This window comes from Arachis hypogaea, chromosome 7 (assembly GCF_003086295.3).
Source record: "Arachis hypogaea cultivar Tifrunner chromosome 7, arahy.Tifrunner.gnm2.J5K5, whole genome shotgun sequence".
NCBI lineage: Eukaryota > Viridiplantae > Streptophyta > Magnoliopsida > Fabales > Fabaceae > Arachis > Arachis hypogaea.
This window is the reverse complement of record NC_092042.1, coordinates 12510192-12521058: the sequence shown is the minus strand read 5'-3', so window position 1 is coordinate 12521058 and position 10867 is coordinate 12510192.

The following is a 10867-nucleotide window of genomic DNA, read 5'->3' as shown; positions in this document are numbered from 1 at the left end:
ATGGATAAGTTGAATGAATATTATGATTCCTTTCATTGCATCTTAGCATGGTGACAAATTTATAGTTACTTATGTGGGATAACTTTTTTTTATTTTTCATTCACATGGTTTCTGTTAAAGTAACATCTATTTAGTATGGGAAAAGAACATCTTAATACTTGACAAAAGTAACATCCACTTAGATTTTTGCAAAAATAATTAGACACCTAACATAAGTTACTTGTATTTATTCTTTATTGCAGAGATGATTCAATTGATAGTTAATACAAGTATCATAAAAGAAGGAAAAATTTTTTGTATTTATCCTGATGCTTGTTTAACAAAATTTAAAGAAGGAAAAAAATATAAGGAAAAGAACAACAACAAGATTTGGTTATTTGCTTTTTCAAAAGCAATCAAAGTGTTTTGACGGCTTTCCTTTTACCCACTGTTTACTTTATGCGATTATTACTCTTGAACTTTAGAGGTACAATTTTTATCAAATTAAAACTGAGTCCACATACACAACATACTACTTAGTACTACTTAATGATGAATTTATGAGGCAAGTGTTACTTCCATGATTAAATTTATTATCAAGTGGTCAGGGTGTATGCAACAAATGAATAGCCATCTATGTCTATTATATATTAACTATAAAAATTCTCATAAGTCACAATAATTGAATCAATAAGTACAATATGCGTTCAATTACTTTAAAGTTAATTTCCATCTTAAATGACGATTAACTTCAAAGAATCATCCATTTAGTATAAAAAAAACATCAATTTGTTTAATAAAAGAAACATCTGACGTAGATTTTTACATATTGCGCTCGGCTCTTTAGGATGCCCCTAGAAAGTGAAAGCAAAACAAAGCAATTATGGTCAAGGTGTATGCAACAAATGAATAGCCATCTATGTCTATTATATATTAACTATAAAAATGTTCATAAGTCACAACAATTGAATCAATAAGTACAATATGGGTTCAATTTCTTCAAAGTTAATTCCCTTCTTAAATGATGAATCCTTTTAAAAGAATCATCCATTTAGTATAAAAAGAAACATCTATTTGTTTAACAAAAAAAAATATGTGACGTAAATTTTTGCATGAACATTCAAGTTGCCTACAAGAAGAAAGATATAACACCCTAATTACTCTAAACCTTACCTCTAGCCGTAAAGCAAAGGTTAATCAAAGGTTACGATAACTTTAAGGCTTATACATATTTACATATAGAAAGGAATAATAGTTCTAGATACCCGATAAAGAATTAAGCTCAAAATCAAAGTTTGAAACGCGCAAAACGTTCACACGAAGCTACACTAATCGAGGCACAAGCTATACGTACGAATATCAAAACATATATAGATATATGAGAGCATAATAGCATAAAGATCTAACCATAGCTTGCAGAGTTTAAGCTAGCTAGTTATATACAGACAATACAGAGTTTAGAAAGTAAAACAGCTTATACAAACTTCCTTTCCAAGTAAGCCTCTAGAAAAAAATAAATATAAAAATGAGAGATCTAATCAAAATACTCAAAAATAAAGGTCCTCCGCTCTGTCACCATCAAGCAACTCACCGAGATGGGTTGCGACCTGCATCTGAAAAACAACAACAAAGTATAAAATGAGAACTGGAGGTTCTCAGTATGGTAACAGTGCCCAATAATGTAAGATATAAGACCCCGCGATGCCAGAGGCAATCTTAGAGCTTCATATCCATCATGAGATGTCAAGCTTAACCATAAGTAAATTTAAAACATTAACTTTAAAATCACAATGAAAAAAGGTAATCTAACTTAAGGAATTTCTAAACTAAAAATTCTCCGCTGTCCCACAGCCTTCGCCAGCCTAACCGCCATGCGATCCCATCGCCACCGCCTTCCAAACCTCTTCAATCCCAGTAGAAAACACAAATATTAACAATGAAAGTAAAGCACGCGTATAGCATATATATCAAGAAGTTCAAGAAGCAAATAATCATGTTATACAATTAGGCAAGCAATTCAAGTCGACAAAGCAAGCAAACAGATAAAAGACACACATGATGAATGCCTGTCCTATTGGCTGTGATATCACATTGTTGGTTCAACTGCCAACCCGACATATCTCCATGGAGATGTCGCCTTTCGGTCTCATATTGGGAACCCCCGAGATATTGTATCCGAATCACGGTCCAGGATGTTAGTGCCTGCACACTATAGTGATTCCGAAAGGACACGAGTGGGATACTTTTGCCATAGACCTCACATCTTAACGTAAGCGGGATAAACCTACCGTCCTTATGCCGCCAACGTGAACTCGACAGGCGGGATTAACCTACCATCCCTTCCAAGCGCATTGCGTCTCAACAATCTCATTAAAATAATACATCGCTGCAACCTTGATAGGTGGAATTAACCTACCGTCCTTGCCAGGCGCATAACGTCTCAACAATCTCATTAAAATAATACATCAATGGTTTTCAAAATCATTTTCTTCAATATTCAGTAGTTCACCACTTCCATAATTCATTGTCAATAATCACTAATACAATACTTCGCCTTCTCACTAAACCAAAACTGTCTTTAGTACTCCAAAAACCTATGTCTCCATTTTCTAAATTTTTTACAAGAAAAATATCTAATTAAACTTACCTAAAGCATTCCCCATGTTTTGTCACCTAAAAACAAGCTAAAAGATCTCAGATAAGTGTCGAAAGTTTACAAGCTTGCCTGGAAGATAAAACAGTTAAAAACAATATGTTTATTGAAAAATAGGGCAGTGTGCATACGCATAGGGTTGCGCGTACACATGCACAGAAGGATTTTCAAGAAGTGTACGTACGCACAGAAGGTAAAGGTTTTCAAATTAAACGCGCGCACAGATACGTACGATCGCCCTGAACAAACTGCCACTCCCAGCATGTGCGTGCACACGAGGTTGTGCGTACGCACAACTTGCAAATTTCGCAGGGTGTGTGTGCGCACTAGAGTGTGCTAGTGCTCTCAACAGTAGGCACATCCCTGTGTGTGCTTGCGCACAAGAGTGTGCGTACGCACGTTTTCAAAATTTCATAGAGTGTGTGTGCGCACAAGGTTGTGCATACGCAGAAGTCAAAAATAGCTACTAATCAGAGCATGCGCACAGCAGTGGGCGTGCGCACACAAACCAAAAATAATAAATTCTGCAACATCACAGAATTCAGATTTCTGACACAAACTTCCAACGATTATATCTTTCTCTACAGAATTCAGATTTCTACAAAATCTATACCGTTTTAAAGCTCTTTGAATTATCTTTAATTTTATGTAAAATTCATTAAATTTCAAAAACAATAGCTCAAGATATGGTCCATCAAAGTTCACAAAAAATTCATTTTTACCAAAGTTCACTAATTTCTCAAATCCTTAAAATTCATAACCAAAACTAAATCAAAACCACACCAAACTCCAATTTACCTCATAACTTACCCTTTGTGTCACAATTCACCATTCATACTATATTTTCATTCACATTACATAATCCTCAACCTCAATTATCAATTGTATCACACAAACAATTCCTCAACCAACACAATCATCAATCACCATTATATCACTAACAATCATCATAATCAATCTCATTCAACCTCAATCTCAAACTTCAAATATCATTTATCAACTTCAACAACACAATTCATTAAAATAATCAAAATCATCAAATCATCATACATCCTCATTCAACAATATCAACATCCAAGTCAATCCAAACCTATCCTATAGGTCACTAGCCTAAGTGTCCAGAAATATTATATATTACATAGAGAAAATTAAAACCATACCTTGGCCGATGCCCAATATGCACTAAATCACCAAATTGAATCTAACTCAAGCCTCTAATGACCAAAAGCCACCAATTCAAGAACCAATGCTCCAATAATCACAATTCCAAGCTAGACATACATAATTTACCATAATTAATGCCTAGGGTTCCTAAATACACAATTCACAAGGGATAAGAGCAAGTTTACCTTATCCACAGTGGATTAGGACAAAGCTCACTAAGTACTCGGTGCTAGATTGTACTTAATTAATCAAAATCACAAGAACCACTCATTCACCATAGCCAAATTTGAATCTGTTATAGAAGAAAGAACTGGGCAAGAAATTGAAAGAACTAGGCATGGCAACTGACGGCACGCAAATCGAAGATCCGGAGAGTGAAATATGGCTCCAAGAAGAAGATGATGAATAGTGAATAAAACCCTCACCTCTCCTCTCTTCAATTTCACGTTGGGTTTAGTCCAACCCGTTAGCGTTTTTTGTCCATTTGACCCAATTTCAGGCCAAACGTTTAAAATTAGTGCCCGGTTTTCAACTTTAATTTATTTCCTAATTTTTTCTATTGTTTTTATCATTCTTGCACAATACTGGACAGATTTAAACTGGTACTGCCGGTTAATTAACCAGTACGCGTTTTTACGCAATTTTCCGAAGAAAATTACATTTTCCAACTCAGAAAAATCTATTGAGTCCAAATATCATATTTATATTTTCTAACTAATATTCTAAATTTTTGGATCCTATTTTGAAAGATTAAATTATTATTTTACGTTAATTAATCAGTTAATTAATTCGCGGTTCTTATAAAAGATACTAAGTAGGACCAAAATAAAATACATCCAATTCTAGTATTATAAAAATCCACAACTGTAACTCAAGAAAAATCTCAAAATGTATCAAAAGTGTCTCAAACGATAACGTCATCACATGTATATATTATGATGGATTTCACTCTTTGCATGATTTTTAGGTTCCAGACTTAAACCAAACTTTAAATCTGGCAAAATTAAACTAACTCTAGTCTAATTTTTATCCTGAATTCGCAAATCACATTAAAAAGAAACTAATGCAGCATGTGCACACATCATCCATCAAAACAGGAAACATTAAATCAATAGTATAAATATTAATAGCATTCATCCATTGAACGAAAAAAACAGTTCTATAGCAAATTTAAAAAACCTGACATATCACAAACGAAACATTCACATTTTCGTTTATAAATCTCATCTTTGCCAACATGCTCATTTTCTTGCAGCAATTTCATATGATTAAATTCACACTGAACTTCGAATAAATCAAAATTAGGTTAAATTAGAACTAATTAAAAAAAACAACAACAATCTTATGGTAAAAAAACATCCATGATCATTCAGTAAGAATCATCCATTCACAACTAAAAGCAACATCCAATGAATTATAATTGAATCATATGCATACTCAACAAAAATAGATATCCAATTTGCATGATTAAAAACATCCAACAATTGAAATCAGAGACAAATCCATTTATCAATCCACTAAAAATCAGAATATCTTCACACAAGAATCATTATACATTCTTCTAAAACCAGAAATAGAATAGAAACATCTTCTATTAATTAAAATCCTAACAATATACTAACCGATTGGAGAACACCTTTGGTAAATTCAGCAAAATTAAACATAAATCGACAACAACCGCAGTTCCTGAACTCTAGCACAGATTAGCAACATCCATTTTCTAATGAACCCTAACATGCACTGACCTGTCAGTGTCAAATGAGGTGGTTCATGTGTAGCAGCGTGCGACAGAGACGGAAGCCACGGGCGTCTTGACGACAGCGTTGGCTTTCACGATGCCGTGATGAATGCTGAAGACGGCAAATGTTGTTGACACATCTACCGGAGAAGACGAGTCCATGACGGCGTCTTCGACTAGCGTCTAATGAAAAGGCGGTAGCAAGTGGAGTCACGGTCGACGGGGATGGCTTCCTTGCATGCGAAGGCAGCGACTTCTTCGCTGGAGTACTGGACAACGCTGATTGGGGTTAGTGGTGGGAGAAAAGACGACTAGAGAACGAGATGCAGAACGCGCCACCATGGAGAAGAAGCTGGACGATGGTATGGAGCCGGAGAGAAGAAAGCCGCAATTGAAGATGAGTCCACGTGCGTGGTGAGTGAAACGGTGAGTTTTTGAATTCTTCACTGTAATTAGGGTAAAAGTTAGGTATTTAAATAGATGATTTTTTAGCCATTTAAATTTTAGAATCCAGTCTATTTGAATTGACTAATAATTAATAGATACTGAGTTGGTTATCTAACAGAATTATATTCTGTAAGAAGACCTACCAATAGAAATATATATTCCTTATTAAGATGTACATATAAATTAATCAAATTAGGAGAGTATTTGGTAATAGTGTAATACCTAATAAGTCTAAATTATAATATATAATATCTAAGTGAACCCGGCTACTATATTATATTTTTTAAAGCATCTTGTCACGGTAAATTTTTAGAAGGTTAGATTTAACAGTGTTTGTATAGTTTTCTGGAGTGTTTGAGAATACTCTAGATGGTTCCGGAACGTTCTAGAATGTCCTAGAAGGTTCCGGAATACTCTAGAAGGTTCTAGAAGACTCTAGAAGGTCATAGAGTATTCTAGAAGAGTATAGATGTATATAGAAGTATAAAGAGTGGTATGGAATAATCTAGAAACTTTTAGAGAGTTGTGGTAGGATAGATAGTTGTAAAGAAGGTTCTGGATGATTAATCTGGACCGTTGATTAAATTTAATCCTAACCATCCATTGAGGGGTGGATGGCTATAAATAGGGGTGAGAGTTAGAGTTTGGGGGTGTGTGAATCATTTGTAACCACACTTGAGCAATAAAGTGTTCTTCCACCAAAGCTTCATTTCTCTTGTGTTCTCTTGTATTCTTAGCTTTCTTGCTAAGTATTGAGGGTTAGGCTGACTTGGTCTTAGCTCAAGAGGTTGAGTAAGTCCGAGTGCCGGCACGGTAGCGTTGGAGTGTGTCCAAGGCCATGACAATTTGGTATCAGAGCAAGGTTCGAGAGGGAGCACAAGTGGTTTGTGGGAATGGCTTCTAATATCACCATGGAGCATGTTGAGTCTCAAAAGGGAAGGGATGCTATTCCTTCTCAATGGGGATGTAAGAAGATCCGTTCTTCAAGTGAGCCTAGAGGTAAGGACTCTAACTTCTTAGAAGAAAGAGTTTCTATGTTAGAAAATGTTCTATCCTCTATGGATGAGCGCTTCCAAAGGATAGAACATGACAAGGAAACCCTCGAGGCTCACGTGTTGGGAGAATTAGATGCTTTCAAAGAAAGTATGCTCCAAATTGAGGAGAAGCTTGGGAATTCCTTGAAGTTATTTGAGGAAGTTCGAGTTTGGTTCGAGGAGGCAAAATCTCGACCAACCATTATAAGGGAGACAACAAAGATTGATCTCCCCAAGCCAAAGGAGTTCAAGGGCGTAAGGGACGCTCGCGAGGTGGAGAACTTCCTATGGCAAATGGAGAGGTACTTCGAAGGCCAAGGGGTGGTCGAAGAAGCAATAAAGGTACGCACTGCAGCTCTCTACCTTTCTGATAATGCTACTTTGTGGTGGAGGAGAAAGTGCGTAGATATGGAAAAGGGTACTTGCAACATAGCCACATGGGAAGATTTCAAAAGGGAATTGAAAAGACAATTCTTCCCTGAGAATGTGGTTTATGAAGCAAGGAAGAAGTTGAGGGAGTTGAAGCACAAGAGTACGATTAGCGACTACGTAAAGGAGTTTACTACTCTCACGCTTCAAATCCCCAACTTAGCATCAGAGGATTCATTGTTCTTCTTCATTGATGGACTCCAACCTTGGGCAAAGCAAGAACTACAAAGAAGGAATGTTAAGGATGTCGATGAGGCCATCGTGGTAGCCGAATCACTCACTGAGTATCATAGGGGAGACTCTAAACCCAAGTCTTCCTCCAAGCCTAGTTTTGCTAAAGGTGGGGGAGACAAGGGGAAGAGTTTCTCAACCAAGAAGGAAGGAAAATACTCTTCAAAGAAAGAGTACGAAGAAAAGAAGAAGGCTTTCGTGCCCAAAGGAGGATGCTTCGTGTGCAAGGGACCACACCAAATGAAGGATTGTCCCAAGCTAGGGACTTTGGCATCTATCGCTGAGGAACGAGAAGCTCAAACTCAAGTAACTGAGTGTGTTGGATCTATCCAACACATAAATGCTGTGAAGGCCAAAGAGGCAAGCACTGCAGAAAAGAAAGGCTTGATGTATGTCAAAGCCTTTATCAATGAAAAACCCGTCATGGCTATGATCGACACTGGTGCTACACACAACTTCATCACGCCTGATGAAGCAAAGAGGCTTGGGTTGAAGATCACCGAAAAGAATGGCTGGTTCAAACCCGTGAATACCAAGGGTGAACCCCTTAAGGGAGTAGCAAAAGGGGTTGAGATGACTCTTGGTTCTTGGAAGGGCCTTATGGATTTCTCAGTAGCACCCATGGACGATTTTAAAATAGTCATCGGACTCGATTTGCAAAGGAAAGCAAATATAATACCTATGCCATACTACGACATAGTATGTGTCATGGAGAAAGGGTCTCCATGCATGGTCCCTACAGTCTCTAGAGTTGCCGGACCACCGATACTATCTGCCATGCAACTCAAGAAAGGGTTCAAGAAGGGAGAGACTACATATTTGGCTCTATTACAAAAGGAGTCAACACCCGAAAGAGAAGACGTTCCTCCCAAAATCAAGGAAGTCCTTGAAGAAAATAAGGATGTGATGCCTCCCGAGTTGCTAAAACAACTACCACCTAGGAGGAAGGTAGACCACAAGATTGAATTGGAGTTAGGAGCAAAGCCGCCCGTCTCAACACCTTATAGGATGGCACCGCCAGAACTCGATGAGTTGAAGAAGCAACTCAAGGATTTTCTAGATGCTGGGTTCATCCGTCCATCGAAGGCACCTTATGGCGCACCAGTCTTGTTCCAAAAGAAGCATGATGGTTCATTGAGACTATGCATCGACTATCGAGCACTTAACAAGGTAACCATCAAGAACAAATACCCCATTCCTTTGATAGCCAATTTGTTTGATCAACTTGGTAGAGCTAAGTGGTTCTCAAAGCTAGATTTGAGGTCAGGATATCACCAAGTGAGAATTGCTGATGGTGATGAACCTAAGACCACGTGTGTCACGAGGTATGGATCGTATGAGTGGTTGGTGATGCCTTTTGGCTTGACCAATGCTCCTGCGACCTTCTGTACCTTGATGAACGAGATTTTTCGACCTTACCTTGATCGGTTTGTAGTGGTCTACTTGGATGACATTGTTGTCTATAGCAATACTTTGGAGGAACATGTAGAACACTTACGAACCGTGTTCAAGATCTTGCGAGAGAATAACCTATATGTGAAGAAGGAAAAGTGTTCCTTTGCAAGAGAAGAAGTCCACTTCTTGGGACACATCATTAAATATGGAACTCTCTGCATGGATCAAGGAAAAGTGAAGGCTATCAAAGAGTGGGAACCTCCAAACAAGGTATCCGAATTGAAGTCATTCCTTGGGTTGGCTAATTACTATCGGAGGTTTATCAAGGGATACTCCGCCAAGGCTGCACCATTAACTGATCTTCTCAAGAAGAACCACTCTTGGGAATGGTCAAAGGAGTGTCAAAAGCCTTTTGATGAGTTGAAGGCTGCTATCACAGAAGGACCAGTACTAGCACTACCCGACTACTCAAAGGTGTTTGAAGTCCACACTGATGCTTTTGACTACGCTATTGGAGGAGTTCTGATGCAAGAAGGACATCCTATTGCCTTTGAGAGTCGCAAGTTGAATGATACAGAGAGGCGATACACTGTCCAAGAGAAGGAGATGACCGCGGTGGTGCATTGTCTGAGAACTTGGCGTCACTATTTGCTTGGTTCACACTTCATCGTCAAGACAGACAATGTGGCTACAAGCTACTTCCAAACTCAAAAGAAGTTAAGCCCCAAACAAGCTAGGTGGCAAGACTTCTTGGCTGAGTTTGATTTCAAATTCGAATACAAGTCAGGCAAGACTAATGTGGTAGCAGATGCGCTGAGTCGCAAGGCTGAGTTGGCGGCCATTTCTATGGTTGAAGGAGATATTGTGCACACCATCAAAGAAGGGTTGCATCACGATCCATTAGCCAAGAAGTTGGTGGAGTTGGCTAGAGAAGGTAAGACCAAAAGATTTTGGCTAGAAAATGACCTTCTATACACTAAAGGGAGAAGACTATACGTCCCTAAATGGGAAAATCTAAGAAGAAAATTAGTGAGAGAATGCCACGACACCAAGTGGGCTGGTCACCAAGGTCAACGAAGGACCTAGGCACTCATTGAATCTTCTTATTATTGGCCTCAAATGAGAGATGAAGTGGAGAGCTATGTGAAGACTTGTCTTGTGTGCCAACAAGATAAAATTGAAAACAAGACACCAAGCGGGTGGTTGGAACCTCTGCCTCCATCAGAGCGACCGTGGGAAAGTGTCTCTCTAGATTTCATCTCTGCCTTACCGAAGTCCGAGGGGTTTGGATCTATTCTCGTGGTAGTGGATCGATTTTTGAAGTATGCTACCTTTATACCTGCCCCTACTGACTGCACTGCAGAGGAAGCAGCACGACTATTCTTCAAGAATGTGGTGAAGTACTGGGGATTGCCTAAGAGCATCATTAGTGATCGAGATCCACGCTTTACAGGACGACTATGGACAGAGCTGTTCAAACTCCTTGGGTCGGAGCTTCATTTCTCAACAAGCTTCCATCCTCAAATCGATGGGCAGACTGAGAGAGTGAATGCCTTACTTGAGGGTTACTTGAGGCATTTTGTAAGCGCTAATCAGAAGGATTGGACAAAACTCCTAGACATTGCTCAATTCTCATACAATCTACAAAGGAGTGAGTCTACAGGGAAGAGCCCATTCGAGATTGTGACTGGACAACAGCCGCTTACACCTCACTCTCTTTCTTCCTCTTACTCAGGGAAGAGCCCTGGAGCTTATCATATGATTAAGTCATGGGAAGAACAAGCAGATGTCACTCGT